The 17,405-nt window shown below is 47.2% G+C and overlaps 1 protein-coding gene across 2 annotated transcripts in view; it reads right to left on the reverse strand.

The window, feature by feature from the left end:
• TAFA1 (TAFA chemokine like family member 1) overlaps nt 1-17,405 on the reverse strand; it is a 474,741-nt gene that overhangs the window by 272,951 nt on the left and 184,385 nt on the right. The window lies entirely within an intron of this gene.

Here is a 17,405-nt window from a genome sequence, read left to right on the forward strand (position 1 = left end):
GTGACATCACCGTGCATGCTAACCCTCGGACCTGGCGGAGGCAATGTTCGCCAGCTGCTCCCCTGTAAAATTACTTTTCCCCCCATTCCAAGTTGTTCACTTAGAAGGAAGTCACTAGACACAGCCTACACTTAAAGAGGGTGGAATAGACACAGAAATTATTTGGAGTTTCTCTGCAGGGTGGTTTGTCTACTCTCTTCCATTTATCTACGTGTTCAATTACTTGTATGTATCAAAATGGACTCATATAGTTTACATTTTGGGGTACAACCCACTGCGACTTTATTTCGTTGCTCAAGTTTTGTGTGTTTTTGTTCTTCCAGTTTTGGTCATGGGAAGCTCTTGCCGTCGGTGCCGGTGTCCCTGACTCCCAGTGTGGGGTGTTTCTCAGTGTGTGCACACCCCTGCTTTCCGGAGCCGCAGCATAATCCAGGCTCATCCTGAGCACTTTCCGCCCCCGCCCTGGGGCTGGCCGTTTCCTCAAGGAGGCCTGGGGCCGTTAATTAGATAATGATATTAGGAACCACGAGCCGGGCACTAGGTGGGCTCACAGCCACTGCAGGGAAGCACATCTGCGTACAGCAGGCCATGTGTGCACACATGAAACCCGTGCTCCCGTGGGACACGCTTTTATCAGCTAGCGTGCAGTGTTTATGTAGTTTCTTTTACCTTTGTTTGACACACTCCACTTCCAAAATTACTCATCGCAGCTGTTTTCTCCCATTCGGTTCAATGAGGCTATTTTGTATATTTTAAAATGGTTAGTGGTAGGTTTTTTGGTTTTCTGGGTTTTTTTTGTCACATCTGGTGTTCATCTAGGATCTCCCTGACCTCTAAAATGATTTTTTTCTATTTGCATACATTAAGATTTACTGTTTCCGTAAAGTTCAATGGGTTTTGACAAATGCATAGTGTAATTTATCTACAATTACAGTATCATACAGAATAATTCCGCTGCTTTAAAAGCATCCCCTGTGCTCTACCTATCAACCAGCCCCTCCTGAATCACCAGAAACCACTGATCTCTTTGCTCTTTAAGTTTTACCTTTCCTGAAATATCATATAGTTGGCATCACTCAGTATGGAGCCTTTTCAGACTGGTTTCTCTCACTTAGCAATATGCATTTAAGTTTCCTCTGTGTCTTTCCATGACTTGATAGCTCAGTTTTTATAGCTGAACAATATTCCATTGTATGGATATAACACAATCTGTTTATAGGTTCGCTTGTTAAAGAACATCTCGGTTACTTCCAGTTTGGGGGTGATTGTGAATAAAGCTGCTATAAACATTTATGGGCAGGTTTTTGTGTGAACATAAACTTTCGAACCAGCTGGGAGTGCGATTGCTGAGTCACATGGTAAAATCATGTTTAACTTCATAAGAAACTGCCAGACTGTCTCCCACAGTGGCTGCCTCAGTTTTCCTCCCACCAGCAACCGCTGCGGATTCTGGTGGCTGCACACTCTTGCCAGCAATCACTACCCTAGTTCTTAGGATTTTAGCCATTCTAATGGCTCATTGTCTTTTATTGGCTATTTGTTTTGCACATATTTTCTCCCAGTCTGTGGTGGGTCTTCCCATTCTTTTAATACAGCCTTTCGCAGAGCAGACGTTTTCATTTCAATAAAGTCTAGTTTATCAATATTTTCTTTCACGAATCTTAGTGTTATATCTAAAAACTCATCACCAGACCCAGCTCCACTTAGATTTGCTCCAACCCTCCATTTTACAAGAATTATAGACTCCTTTTTTTTTTTTTTTGTCAGATGGCAAAATTTGGATTTGAAGAGTAACTGGGCCAAGGTTAAGTGGCCCGAATTCAATTCAGATTGTCTGACCTCCAAATTCTATGTTTGTCTCTTGAGGACCATGTTGTTTAGTGTGAAGGTTAAACAAGATAATTCATGGAAAGTACTCTGGGCATATGGAGTATAGTACAATCTATTTTTCTATATTATTACTGTTGTTTTGCTTTTTTAAAAAATTTATCTTTATTGTTGAAACTGTTACAGATGCCCCCTTTCCCCGTCCATTGATCCCCTCCACCCAGCATACACCTTCCCCAGGCCATCCCTAAACTATCGTCTGTGTCCCTGTTTTATGCACATATGCATATAAGGTCTTTGCTTAATCTCTCCCCACCCACATCCCCACCCCTGCCTTCCCAATGACATTCATCAGTCTGTTCCCTGCTTCTATGTCTCCAGATCTGTTATGTTCATCAGTTTATTTTGTTTATTACATTCCACATATGAGTGAGATTACGCGGTACTTCTCTTTCTCTGACTGGCTTATTTCACTTAACACAGTACTCTCCAGTTCCATCCATGCTGTCACAAAGGAAGAGATCCTTCTTAACAGCTGCATAGTATTCCATGGTGTAAATGTCCCACAGCTTACATCAAAATAAAAATGAAACTAGACCACCAACTTACACCATACACAAGAGTAAGCCTAAAATGGATAAAAGACTTAAATATAAGTCATGAAACCATAAAAATTCTAGAAACCATAGGCAGCAAAATCTCAGACATCTCTTAGCAATATGTTTGACAATGCATCTCCCAGGACAAGGGAAACAAAGGAGAAAATAAACAAATGGGACAATAGCAAAATAAAACACTTCTGACCAGTAAAAGAAATGAAGAGGGAGCCCCTTGCATGGGAGAACATATTTGCCCGTGACACACCTGATAAAGGGTTAATTTCCAAAATATAGAAAGAACTCATACAACTTAACAAAAAGAAGACAAACAATACAATTAACAAATGGGCAAAGGCCCTGAATAGCCACTTCTCCAAAGAGGACAGACAGATGGCCAAGAGACATATGAAAAATGCTCAGTCACTTATCATCAGAGAGATGCAGATTGAAATGACAATGAGACATCACCTCACATCTGTCAGAATCAGCCAAGTGCCCATCAGTAGATGTGTTGTTGTTCAGCTTTTGTTGTTATAATTCCTCTTAGGTATGCAGATCACCTCAGGTTTGGATTTCAGTTATAATTCACAGAGAAACCTCCTCGGCATACTGGACTAATGATGCATCACTGAATTTAAAGTAGTTTTATGGAGCTTTATACTGATATGATTAAATAATGCAGAAATCTGTGTGCCCTTCATTTCACAGATCAGCAACAGTAGATACAACCTCGGAGCAAAACTACAGCTTTCTTCCTTCATGAGATGCACTGGCTGGGATTGCAGAGAAGCCCACTTGCTCCCCGAGCTCTGTCTTTCCTTACCACCTTCAAAAGAAAACACTTGGCATTTATTATTTAAAAGGCAGGGGCAATGGCTTCTCTTACCAGTGCCATAAATAATCAAAGATGGCTTGTAGAACAGCAGACTGGGAGCATCTTGGGAAGCATGTTTTAAGGGCAAACTGAAGCTGCTGAAGATAAGTGAACTTAAGTCATTTCTTTTATCTCTTATTGTGGGCTAGACACAGGAACAAGAGCTTAACACATATTACATACTTAACCTCAGTTACTATTAATATATTTATTTTTAAAACCAGGAAACAAAAGCCCAGAGAAATTAAGTAACATGCCAGACTGAGAAGAAATGGCACGAGGATTTGAACGGCGATATCTCCGAGCCCAGATCTGGGCCTGAAGCACTCACTCGGCTCTTCTGCCCAACGAGGACCATGTGGTGAGAGGCTAGAGCTCCTTGACGCCGGGTTTCTTGCAAAGGGAAAGACCTCATAACACTTAAGGAATGGGATGGGGAATTTTGGAAGGCTACCCCAAAGTTTTTACCCATGCCACATGGCCAGGAGAATAGCAAAAAATCCTAGCCTCTGTACCCAGAGCTCAATTCCTGATCACTTTACTGAATAAGCTGCCTTGTTCCAAGACCGCGCCAGGTTAAAGAAGTGATTGCATCCTGCAAACTGGAATGAGAAGGGCGGAGGAGGTGTCTGGACGGCTGAATGCTGAGCTGTCGATGTGTGTCAAGGAACAGACCAATAGCCTCGCTAATCTATTCTGTCTAACAAGCTAATCTGAGAAATCAATGCTAACGTGTTTGACTGCGATAGTCAGGATCGATTGAGAAATAGCTTCAATGCGACCCAATGGTAGAACAGTAGACACAGATGTCCACAGCTGATACTGGGAACGTTACCTATTTCCAAGTCAATACTTTTTCATACAGTCATATGTTTCATGTGTAATAATGTCCATCTAAGCTTAAGACAGACAAAATTCAAACACTTTTTTTAAAAATTAAAGTCAAGGTTGAATTGACTCAATATTGGTAGAATGTGCTAAGCAGAACTTTCCGGATGGGTCCAATGATAAAAAGATTTAAGCTGTGTACACTCTTTGGTCTCAAACATTTATTGAGGATATAATTCCTAACCTGAAGATTATTGTACAGAAAGATGCGGCATGTGACTTCATGATTTATTGATCAAATTACCCTGACCATGTAAATTGGGCATCTTCTTGGCTGGGTATAGGGTTGATAGAATTTACAAGCTTGATGACATTTCCCCTAAAATTTAAATATTTCATGTACCCAATAACATACCCCTTTGTCTTGTAAAAACTTTGGGGGTAGAAGAAGGGAAAGTAAAGGGAAAATATCACTTTTGATAACAACACCCTGATTTCCTTCTGGAATATCGCTTCTCCAAATTACGTGGTGCCAAGCTAGAGCAACGAGTCCTCTATTGAGATTTTAAAATATTAAACAGAATGATGCCCAAAGGGAAAAGCAATAAGGGGTGGAGCCCACTCACCCCAGAAGTGACGACTGGGAGAGGGTGGGAACTGGATGCTACACCTTGAGTCGTGGAACAGGCTGGTTTCTGGTTTGGTTTTGTTTTTCCCCTCAAAGTTGTTTTTCTAATATTCCCTTTAATTTTCCAAGTCTCCTGGTAGTCACCCAATGAATTCATTTTCTATTTATATTAGCTGGAATTGCTTTCCTTTTTAGACAACAAAGTATTATAACTGATCACATCACCCAACAGAATCAGGTACTAATTTCGGCTGAAGTGCAGAGGAACTGGTAACCTTACTAGGTTTGTGTCATTTTTTTCCTGCCTAAAAAATGGTTTTGTAAATACCACCATTTGCAAGCTAAGGCTGCTAACCCTGAGGAAGGTTGCTGAGGGAGAATGCAGAATGTCCTGACAGCTTCTGAAGGCGAAGCGCCCCTCGGCTGGGCTGGCGCTGCTCGGTGCCTCCTTCAGCACAGGGCCCAGGGCGCCCGTGCAGGACCAAGTGAAGATGCCACCTGGGCGAGGGTAAATAACTCCACAGCAACCACGCCTTTCTCCAGCCTCCCCTCCATGGCCTCAGCGTCTCACTTTGGCTACTTTAAAAAGGTGACTGACATATTATATGAATAACACTAAGAAAGGGAACTCGAGGTAAAGCACAATTCTGAAGAGAAGTAAAGTCTAAGAAAATGGGTAAATGGGCGCACATTTAGCATATTGCGTAGTTGATTTGTGGTTTTATAATGTTCTACAAGCGGGAGGAAGGAGAGCTAAAGACATATGGGCCTATAAAAAGACAAGATAACAGCAGTTGAAACTGGCCGCCCATTGGCTACCCAGTGGCAAGACTCCTGAGCCCCAGCATAAAGGATAGAACGCTGCTTCTCTATGAAAAACTTCTTCAGGGCCCCCATAGCACCTAGAAGTGACCACAGGGCCCTGGGACCTGCCGTTCCCTCTCTCCAGCCTGCTCTCTTGCTCCTCTCCTCCCACTCGCCCTGCTTCGGCCATCTGATCTTACAGGCTCTTGAACAGGCCAAGCTGCTCCCTAGCGGTCATTGCTCCTTCCCCTCAACCCAGTTCCCCGTCTTTACCACACAGGCTCCTTAGTCACGCTTTTGGCCTTGGGTTAAAGCTTATCTCTTCATCTGTGGCCGCCCTATTCTCCGTAACCTCCACTTGCCTGTTATTTCTATGTCAGCGATTATTCATCGTCAGTGTGATGACCGCTACAATATCTGTTTACTTGTGAGAGCCTCTCCCCCTAGAATATGAGCCTCATGAGACATGCTGCTCTTTCCACCTCAGTTACCACAGTATCCTTGGTAATTGGCAGAATGATAACAGGCGAATAGTAGAACGTCAGTAAATATTTAAAAACATACAGATTCAAGCAGATTCAGATGTAATCTGATGTAATCGGAATTGTGGTATGAACTGATTACGATCAGCTCAGAATCTACTATCTTGGCCACATCCTTCAAGCCAGGAAAATGATCTAATAGTTGAGAGAAACGTACAGAAAAGATACTTCGCAAGCAGGCACAACATCCCTACATCTGGTAATCACGTCCCACGGCGGCCCCGTTGGTTCTTGCCACCTGCCCCTCACGCCGGTGGAAAGCCCTCTGTCTCACCGAGTAGGCTGAACTGCAAACCAGAAAGCAGCTGCAGGAAGGTGATGCATGACTCCCCCGGCGGGGCCATCCGTGGGGAGCTGCGGCTGCCCACTCTCCCTCGGACCATGCTCTCTGAGGGCAGCTGGCTGCCAGGCCGTGGGAAGACTCCAGCAGCCCCTGGTAAGGAGCTAAGGCCTTCCTCTAACAGCCAGCAGCACCTTACCAGTCAGGATGCAAATTATCCGAGAGTCAACCCTCTAGCCCATCAAGCCTCAGATACCTGCAGCCCAGGCGCTATCTTGATCGCGACCTCAAGAGACACCCTGAGCTGGAACCACATAACTAAGCCAGTCCCGGATTTTTGAACAGCAGAAACTCGGAGATAATGAGTATTTGTTGTTGCTTTAGCTGCAAAGGTTCAGGGTGCCTTGTCACACAGCAATAGTTAAACCACCTCGTAGTGTCTGGGGCACAGCAAATAGTAAAGAAGTGGTGACTAGCGGCAGTTGTGCATTCGCAGGAGCAGCAAGGGCAGGGGGGCTACGTGGATGGGGCTGGGGAAGAATGGGGGTAGGAAAAGGACTGTGGGGTGTTCATGGTTCTGCTCAGTCCTTACAAGCTGGGACTGTGACTGGACATTAAAACTGGCTCCTTCATATGCCAAGCCAAAGGTTAAATGAAGTTGGCACAGTGGAACTGCGAGGTGGTTCATCTCTGTTAGTTGGGTTATCCCATGAGACACCGCTGCCTGGGGAGCAAGTCCCGAGACTAGACTCGTTGGACTTCACCCCTGTGCCTAAATAATGCGCATTAATGCTGTGGTCACGGTGACAGCACTGGCCTCTCAGGATGGCCCTCCGAGCACATATCTATACAGGTAAATTTTCATTCTAGAGGGAAGACCCTAAGAAATGGGCATGTGGTAGCTTGATTTTCCTGACTTGAGTTGAGATATTTGTGATGAAACCTCTAAGTTAAATTCAGTTTCTTCAGTTTTTGTTAACTGAATTACACTTCGAAGGTAAAACAAGTGGAAGGTGTTAAATAATAGAAAAATCTTCAAAAATAGAACTTGGTGGTAATAGGACAGATTGTTCCAATCATTTTTTCCTGTTCTCTTTCTCTCAAACACAAACTCATTACAAACCCAGGGCAGTAAAAGGAAAAAATAGATTTGTGATAGACTTTGCTGGTTTCAAATCATGTTTAAACATGCTCAAGAGAAAAATTAAAACAGATGCTGATGAGTTTAAAAGATTGGCACAGAATTTCAGCCACTATAGGCTTTCTGTCTAATGATTTGAACTATGTATTTTTGAATTTCAATCTGAAACAATATATTACATAAAAAATTGTGTCGGCTTTTATACTTTTTATTATAGCTGTATCTGTAATATACCACAAAATATTAAGTTCTCTAACACAGCAACAATATAACATGAACAATATAAAAAAAAAGTCTTAGGGATGTTGCAGTATTTGCTGAAAGATAGTGTTGCAACAATTCACAAAACAAAGCATAATACTGCAATTTTGAATCAACATCGGATCACCGACTGAGGGGCAGAGAAGAGACGGATAATATAGGTCTATACACGGAGGAGGCAGGTGAGCTGGTCACGAAGCAGGAAGGGACAGTGATAACACGACGTGCCCCCCTCCGCTTAATTGTCTGCAACCACAGCGTTTCTGTGCTTTACATTTGCTCTGAAAGCACGTGATCCTGCCTTGGTATAAGAGTCCTGGAAACTACGGCTGCACAAAGTCGCCTTCCAGATGGTGGGCTAAGCGTGTGCCTGTCTGTGCTCATTTCCTGTTGCCGCAGAACAAATTACCACAAACGTGGGGTTTAAAACAACGCAAATGTATCCCCTCACAGCCTGTGTGCAGGAGCCTGGCTTCTTTCAGCTGGGTCATCTGCTCAGGGTCTCACGCAGATGGCTACGTCCACATTTGGAAGCTTGGCTAGGCCAAGCTCTGCTCCCAAGCTCCCTCCAGTTGCTGGCAGACTCATTCGCTTGCAGCTGTATGACTGAGATTCCCCTTTTTTTGCTAGGTGTCAGCTGGGAACCTCAGCACGTACAGGCCCTTTCCGTGTGGTCCTATTTATTAAATAGTATTTTTTTTAAAAAGAGGTTTGTCCATAGCTTTGAACTGCATAGGTTTTTCTGTCTCTTACCAACAGACGGTCTTTTAAAGGGCTCACCTGATTAGGTGAGGCCCACCGACACACAGGCACACAGTAGGAGAAGCTTTTGTGCAGGAGGGCGACACGGGCTAAGGCACATACATGCAACCAGGAGGCCTGGCTGGGTCCTTTTTTTGCCACAAGGAGATGAGCTTCCTGGGACACTGAAAAGGTGGAGGTTCTACTGTTATTCAGGGACCACTGACACCGCTTTCTTCTCAGAACAAGAAGCAGGCATTGTTGGGGCAGAGTTCAGCTCACAAAGGAATCCAAACCACTGGGTGACTCCTCCCAATCAGTGACCGAGGAGGGCAGCGACTGGGAGAGGATTCCCTTTTCTCCCAGACCTGGCAGGACCTGCCTGCTCAGAAAGGGTTCTCGGACCCTGTGTGCTCCGGACAGACCCCGGGCCCAGAAAGGCTGTGCCCGGACACACGGCACGACTCCGCTTGCTGCCACCACCTAGCAGAAGGGGAGGCCGAGATCAGGACCCAGCCAACGGCGAGCTCCAGTGTCACCCAGGAGCGCGTCCTGGGCCTCGCCCACGCTGCACATCCCCAAAGGAAGGGCCAGGCCTGCGCCGGGGCAGGGGGTGGGGAGAGGGGCAGGGACAGCTCCCTCCCTCTGCGTCTACACAGGCTCGGCGCACTTCCCTCATCACGGACAGCGCTGTGGGAGCTTAAGTCACCCCGCCTCTTCCTTTTACATCAAACTAGCACTAGACGGGCAAGGCTCACACGAGAGCGGATATGCCGAGAGGACAGGCCCCTTCTGCTCCTGAAAATCTGTCTGTTGTTGCTCTGTGGCTGCCCGAGAGGCCTTCCCAAGTGCCCAAGTCATAGAAGGGGTGGGCGCTAGAGCAAGCCTTGCCGTTTACCAGCTGTGTGACCTTCAGCAAGAACTTCATTTTCCCCTCAATGCCTCCTCTGTAAAATGAGGACAGCAGGAGTGTGTGACTTCCGGAGTTGTCATCAAGTGGGACAGGCACAGCCAGTGCCTGGGGACGGCGGAGAAAGAGGCCAGCAGGTGTCAGGAGCCACTACGTGGCCACTGCCACTGAGCCACGGCTGGGCGATCAACGGGGTTTTCAACGGGGTTTTCACGGCCATAAGGCTGTTGACAACAAGCTACTGTGGAGGCCCAGCCGGTGGTCCTCACAGCCGCGGCATCGGAGTCCCCGGCGGGCTTGACCAGCACAGACTGCGGGGCTCCACTTCCGGGGGGTCAGCGAGCCCCAGCGGGACCCGGGGGCCGAGGGACGGCCCGCGATCACTGTCCGCTCTGTGAGGCCTGTCCTTCCACCAAGGCGTCGAGAACGACGGTGAGTCCGGTTGTCGCGTGGTGTTCTGCTCCACAGGCAGCTTTACTGTGTGTATGTTTCATGCTTAGGAATTCAAGCGAAGGTCCAAGGAAACAGTACCGGTTTTAATTAACCGTGACATTTTAATATCACTTAATTTGGAAAACACACAGGAAGTGTAGTATGTGGCATCTTGAAGTCCTGCTTCAACATTAATAAATTTATGGATCTTGGTTACCAAAATGTCACCCCATATCAGTCAGTAGTGGGCAGTACCCTGATTTTTTGTTTTTCTGATTTGGGCTGAAAAAATACCTGTCTTCTAAAAACGATGACTCTTACAGTTTCATAACTCAGGGTAGTGCTCACCAGGCAACCTGTTATTAAGGTTGACCTCAAACCTTTAGTTTACTACATACTCCACATATAACGTTTCTGAATGTTATTGATATCAAACTACTTGACCTTCTTGAAGACAGTAGCCCTATCATTTGCAGTCAGTGTGCTACGGATATGACCGACCCCCCCCCCGCCTCTGTGGAGACCACACGGCCTGGGGCTGGCCAACCAGCATAGTCCACTCTCCTGGCGACAGTGACAGGCCCTGGTACGGGCCCGAGCCCAAGTCGGTCCGATGAGATCCAACACCAGCACCTCGGTTGGAACCACTCTAAACAAGTTTTCTTGGGCTTGACGTGCCAGGAGCTGGGGGAGAGACCTTGCCAGTCAAGACCGACTGGGACAGCAGAGCTCAGGAGCCGCTCGGTTAATGCAGATGCCCGACAAGTGGTCCAGCGATGCCCGAAGCCACGGCATCACTTTTTTTATATATGAGTCAATAAGTTCTCTTTTCTTGTATACGCTGGTTTTTCTATGTGGGATTGAGAGAGCCCTGAATAATATCATTTGGAAATTGTTGCATTTTTATAGAGCATGGCTTAGTATTAACACATAGCTGATAATTTTTGTAGCATTTCATGACGAAACACAGACATATTAAAGAGAAAAAGAAGACATTTATTTTATTTTAAAGCTGTCAACTAGCTACTGTTTGTCATTGGCTGTCATATCACTTTTTTTTTCTGAAAAAGTGTCGTATTCTCTACATTAATAGAGAAATAAATTCAAATCAGCCATTATCCTACTACTTTAATAAACACATAGTGTATTTCTTTTTTATGTCATAATGTTAGACATGGTTTAAAACCTACCCAAAATTTCTTTACTACTCACCAGAGGCTGCCAGCTATTTATGTGTAAATCAGTGATTTTAAAATAAAACAAAGAACAAACAATAAAAACACTTAAGATGATTCCAATCTCTATTCGACAGATGGGATGATAGAGGAATTTCAGGCCATGTCCTTAACCGTCCGACTGCGGCCTCGGAGTGACCACATCCTCTCTTCTTCTGCAGGGGAGTCCAGCGCCTTGTGGCCCCGGGATGTCTCCGCACGGCCCCTGGAAACAGTTCCGCTGAGAAGGAGCTCCGTACAACACTTCCTTTTCGCCTTGCTCCAAATTCATATTTTACTACCTAATATATTTTCTTATTAGTGCGATGAGGACCAAGTCCACAGCTAATTATTCTTTTTAGTTTGTCCATCCTTAAGTGAACAGTAATTTTGCTTTTCTGGGATACAGCTTATACTCGTTTATTTTTCACTTACAATCCATTCCTGCGGAAATTCACGTCCATTACAAACAAATGCAGCGGTTTGAAGAAAAGGTTATCTTGGGACCCTCTCCAGTCTCTGTGAGCCCCAGGTCAGGCTAAGGCCACTCTGGCCCGATTACAGTAGCTCAGCCCCCAGATCCTGAGGAAACCGGCCCGCACCGTTTAGGCCGCGTCAGAGACCATGTGCGGGGCCCAGGGCGGGGGCCGGGTGGCTCCCAGCCCCCTGCGCCCCTGTTCCTCGCGCTCTCCCGCGGTCACCGCCCCGTCCCGGGGCGTGGGGGGCAGTCCGCCTAGAGCGTCGGGGCGAAGGCTGCCGGGTGAAGAGGGGCTGTGAAGCGAGCCCAGCAGGAGCCTCGTCCCCGGCGGGGTTTCCTTTGGGTTTATCGACCAAGAGTTTCAGCTCATAAAGCACAAGCCCGTTATTGAACTGATTTAAATCACCTCAGAAAGAGTGTTACATCTAGAAATCATCCATATCTTACAGAAAACGTTAAAAGAAAATTTCTGTCCCATACTTGGCCCGCCACGGTTAGTAGGTCAGGGTTGATCTCCGTGGGCTTCCCCGGGCGACGGGAGGTCAGTGCTTTCCCTGCACGGCCAGCTCTGCGCTGTAGGTGGGGCTGCCGTGGGCCGGTCTACTTATAATCCTGGGGTAGGATATGATTTACTAAATGGATTTAGTTATGCTTGACGTGAAGGGAAAAAGGGAACTGGGATTATAGGGCATCTTGGTGGCTAAACAGTACAGTGGGAACAGGCGCTAGGCTAAGAAACTGTAGACCTTAGTCATCCCACCGGTCAGTCATTACCTCTCTGGGTGACCCTGGGAATTTCATTTTGCTTTAAGGGAGTTGAAAAGTTTGTCCCTGAAATCAAATGAAACTAAGCAGGAAGCCTGTTACGGGAATGCCAGGAGCGCCTGCGTTGCCTGCTCTATGCTATCCTGCCTCTCGGGCTCTGCGTCTTTTCCGCTCCGTGAGGGTCCCGTGGGCTGTGGCCCAGTTCATTCCTTCCCTGCCCAGGGGTGGTACAGGAACCAGGCCGGCCTGTCAGGGCCTCTCTCCTTCCCTCCCTCCAGACACCGGTATCAGTTCAGAGGTAAACAGTATCGCAGAACAGGGTCCATCAGAGGCACTTTTGGAAACTCATATGGAGACAGGGGATGGAGAATGGGACTAATGGGGGGGTCACTAGCTGTACGGCCTTCTCATGACCATCTTTATGACCAGATAAGGAGATTCCAAGAATTAGCCAACCCAGAGAGAAGCAGAGATGAACGGTGGAAAGAGAGGGGTAGAACCCAGCTTCCATCATTAGGGTCTCTGGATCCAGCTGTACCTGAGGTCATGCCTAACTGCCCAGACCTCCCAAAACATAACCCAGTAAGCTTCCTTTTATCACTTAAGATAATTTGAATTGGGGTTTGGTCGCTTGCTACTGATCGAATTCTGATTAGTACATCCAGAAATTATGTCATTTATACTCTAAAATGGAGTAGGATGCTGCAATAAAGTAATTGCTCATTAAATAGGTGTTGATAAATTGAATACATTAATATATGCTCTGAGTGGTTCTATGACTCTAGGAAATATATGTATGTCTTATATTTAAATTACATTATTTACATTAAATTCCATTTTACATATTTACATTATTACATTATATTATTAAGAGATATGTGAAGATTTTCATTTTTAAAGACTACCCACCACTCCTTTATTCCTTCATTGAGTATCGACTGGAGAATTTTTACATGCTAAGCCCTGAGGATACAGTTTTGAACAAACCAGACAAAAAAGTCTTCACCCACTGAGCTAATATTCTAGCAAGACTTGAGTTATATTATATTTAATTACATATAATTCAAGTCTTAGAAACATGCAATCCATTTATATTCGGAAACAATTAAATCCAGATGCAAAACAGCACTGTGTAACTTATGGGTCCCAGCTTTCCAAATGCTTTTCTTTTACCAGCGAATTTGGTAATAAGTTTAACATAGAGCCTGAAGCTGCAATATTTGTAAGTTTTTAAATAAGAACTCCTACTTGCTGTTTTGACAAAGACATATTCATGCCTTGTTTGATTTCACATTTCTGTAGGATAATTTTGAGTGGCCCCTGTGAACTAAAGTTGGAGTTAATACAACCACACTGCCAGCAAATAATTTTTTAAAAGAACCATTTCCTTCTCTATAATTCGCTGTTGCCGCTGATGTGGGAATGAAGACACCAAGGTCCTTTCAGTTGTCACCTGGTGCGATGCTCATTGCAGTTCCCGAACCCCAGAGGAGCGTGTCCTTCTGACTGGATTGTTATAAAACCTACCAGGCAAAAACCAGGTAATTCCAAAAGATGTACCTGATCCGACAAAAGCATACACTCCATGCCATATGCACGGAGTTCTCTTAGGCTTCACCATTTTATTGCTAAGAAAAGCAGTGCAGTGTGCAGGGGAAAGCACTTCCCGGCAGAGCAGAAACGTTCTAGTTAAGGGCTAGGGCCCTTCATGCTCTGCGCCGGCAGCTCGCTCCAGGTAAACCAGCCGGGCGGCAGCACCCGACCCAGCCGATTATCACACTTTCTCTCCGTCGGCGGCTATTCACAGCCTCCAGTTACTGCTGGCGAGAAGCGGGGGTCGGCCCGCACGGACGGAAGGCACAGGGCCGTGAGGCTGTGACGGGGGCCTGGCCCCTGGGCCCCCTCGCCCTCTCGTCCAGGCGCTCGTCCCGCACTCCTCCCTCCCAGGGATCCCACTTTGTCCCCCGAAATCATCCTGCGCAGCTGGCGGGGCTACTTCTCCCTCCCACCGGAGGAGGGCCCTGGGTTGGCTCTGCTCACACGGTCCAACCTCCTGCCAAGCGGTCGCTTCAGGTGCCGCTGGATGACTCGACCTGGATGAACTCAGCTTTTCCTTGGGTTCCAGAGAGGGGCGGGCAGGTCGCCCGGCGGGGCCGAGGCCGAGCGCCCCCGAGAGCTGCGCAGAGGCGCGGGGCACCAACAGCAGCTTGGAGCCCCTGCTTTCAGTCACCAGTAAAACATCACGAAGGAAAACGGGCCGGAGGAGGCGTGAAAGCACAGTTTTTTTCCTCCCCAAATGCACCTGTACTCTGGGCCTTTGAAAATGTTTTAGGCAATAAACGTCCCTTTATCTTCTCTTTAAATTAATTTGAGCTGCATTTCCTCAGTAACAGGATGGAGACTGTCCATCAGGAGACAGATGAGTCACTACAAACAGCCCCTGCATCAGTCTCGGCCAAGCTGACGGACCGGCTAACAGAGAGGCTGACAGCTGGGCTCATGCGAATGTAGGCCAGGCACCCCCGCCCTCCAGGCACCCGGGAAAACGAAGACAAGTGAGCGACAAGCTCCTCAGGGGTCCCATGTGGACAGGGAAAGGCAGGCGTGCCACAGCTACTCTGATGCCAGGGGTGGCACCTGCAGCGGCGGAGTGCAGAGCAGCTGGAGGCGGGCTGGGGGCCTGACGAGAGCCCTCGTGGACGCTGAGGGGACATGGAAACGGTCCGGAGGACTGGAGCACGGAGCCATGAACTCAGCACAAATTACCCGACCTGAGAATATTGCTACCATTTCACCCTTTGGAGGGTGTGGGGGGAAGTAAGAAGCTGTGTACAACGGGGGATGCCCGCGGGGGGCGCTGCTCACACGCGATGGGAAGGGTGGACCCAGGGCCCTGTTCTTGACCAGCTTCCACCCTGCCCTTGTTGGAGGGTCATTTTCCTCCAAATCCTCAGCTCTGTGATGTGTGACCCGCTTTCAAAGGACCCTGCTGTCTCTGAAATCTATTCATTTCTGATTATACGTGAAACATAAGAAGACAGGAAATGTTTTCACGTCTTTGAGTGGCAGATGCCATGGGTGCAGGCGACCTTCCCAGCAGCACATTCCATGCACCCAGAGTCACCGAGCACCGGGTACCTCTCAGCACCAGTGCTAGGAGACAAGGGGCATGGATGTGGATCTGCGTGGAGAGACAGGGAAAGAATCAGACTTTATATGGTAGTGACCCAATGGGAAGCAGAAATCTCTATGGCCTGACACAATGAAACACGGCTTAGCGCAGAGCTTCTTGACTTCAGCACCAGTGACATCTTGGGCCAGGTGACCTGCTGCTGTGGGACTGCCTCGTGCACTGCAGGATGTGCGGCATCCCTGGCCTCCTCCTACTAGATGCCAGTAGCACCCTCAGTTACAACAGCCCCAAATGCTTCCAGCCACTGCCAGATGTCCTCTGGGAGCAGGTCACCTGGAGGAGAAGCCCTGGCCTAGAGGAACTGACGTTTAGAAATGGGAAGGGCACAGTCTGTAGTTCCAGGTAAGACACCGTAGGAAGCATCTATATACAGGAAGTTCTCACACTAATTGTGGAACTGGGTTGTCGTTAAGCCCAGGAGTTTGTGGCAGTGCCCTGGACTGGGGCAGTGGAAGGAACGAAGCCTCATCGTGTGTCTTCCCAGAGCACGGACTCCCCTGTGAAGGTTCAGAAGGAAATTCAGCAATTTAGGTGGTGATCAGACCACCCAGGTTTACATGTCAGCACATGCACACATATTACGGGGAAGCCCAAATTGAGTGGAGGCTTGAAAGGGCATTTCCAAGTTCCATGGGCTCCTTCTCGAGCTCCAGGACAGCCCTTCAAACACACATCCAGCTCCTCTGCCACCTGAGAACAGAGGGGGCGCCTGAGGACCAGGTGCGGACCAGCATCCCGGGAGCCTGCACTTTAACAGGTTACAGCACAGAAATGCCCGTGTGTAGAGACTGACTGCTACAGAGAAGCCTGGAGAAAACTACGACCACTCTGACGATGACGACGGGACATGGTGGCAAAGCCTCGCCACTAATGAACGTTTCCAACGTGCAAATCCCCATGCTACTCACTTTCAATACCAAGCCTCACAGCCTTTGGGACAGCAACAGGTGTCACTGTCATTTCAAAGAAGAGGAAACTAAGGTTTCAAACATTGAAGGGCTTCGCCCCAAGTTGTACAGCTAGCACACTGGTTTCCCAGGGCGCCCTTACCACAAGCTGGGTGGCTTATAGCACAAATCTGTTCTCTCACAGTTCTGGAGGCCAGAAACTAAAATCAAGTTGTCGGTGGGCTCATGTTTCCTCTGAAGGATCTAGGCAAGAATCCTTTCTTGCCTCCTCCCGCCTGCTGGTGGTTGCTAGCAGTCCTCGGCTTATAGCAGCAGCACCCCAATATCTTCCCCCATCTTCACATGCCTTTCTTCCCTGTGTGCGTGTCTAACTCCAAATTTCCCTCTCCTTATAAAGACACCAGTCCCCTTTGGGTCATTGGATTTAGGACCCACCCCTAATCCACTATGCCCTCGTCTTAACTTTCTAACATCCGCAAAGACCTTATTTCCAAATAAGATCTCATTCCCTGGTACTGGGAGTATGGACTTCAAGATAATTTTTTTTTGGGGGGGAGGGGGGCATGATCCGACCCACTACAGCAACTAAAATGTAGAACCAGGTCTCCCTCTCAGAATCCATTTGTGCCCTTTACTGCTAAGCCCTATTATTTACCAAGCGCTTATTTATTAAGAAACACTAACTACCTGTAGCTACATGCTACACATTCTAAGTTCTAAGTATTCATTCTGCTAATCTCACATCCCTGAGCCCCAGGCACTATCACTATCCCCGATGTACACAGGAGATACCTGAGGCACAGAGAATTACAGAGCCTAACAAAGGCATCCCCAGTCTGGCTCTTACTCACTCCAGCATCCCGGCTTCCTAATTTGAGTGCTGAATTCTAAAGTGAAATTGAAACCTCAATATAATTAGGGGTTACTGCAGGTTAAAACTATATCTGTAAGTGCAGTTAAAGAGTGTCTAGGTACATTAG

This window comes from Miniopterus schreibersii (assembly GCF_964146895.1).
Source record: "Miniopterus schreibersii genome assembly, chromosome: 15".
NCBI lineage: Eukaryota > Metazoa > Chordata > Mammalia > Chiroptera > Miniopteridae > Miniopterus > Miniopterus schreibersii.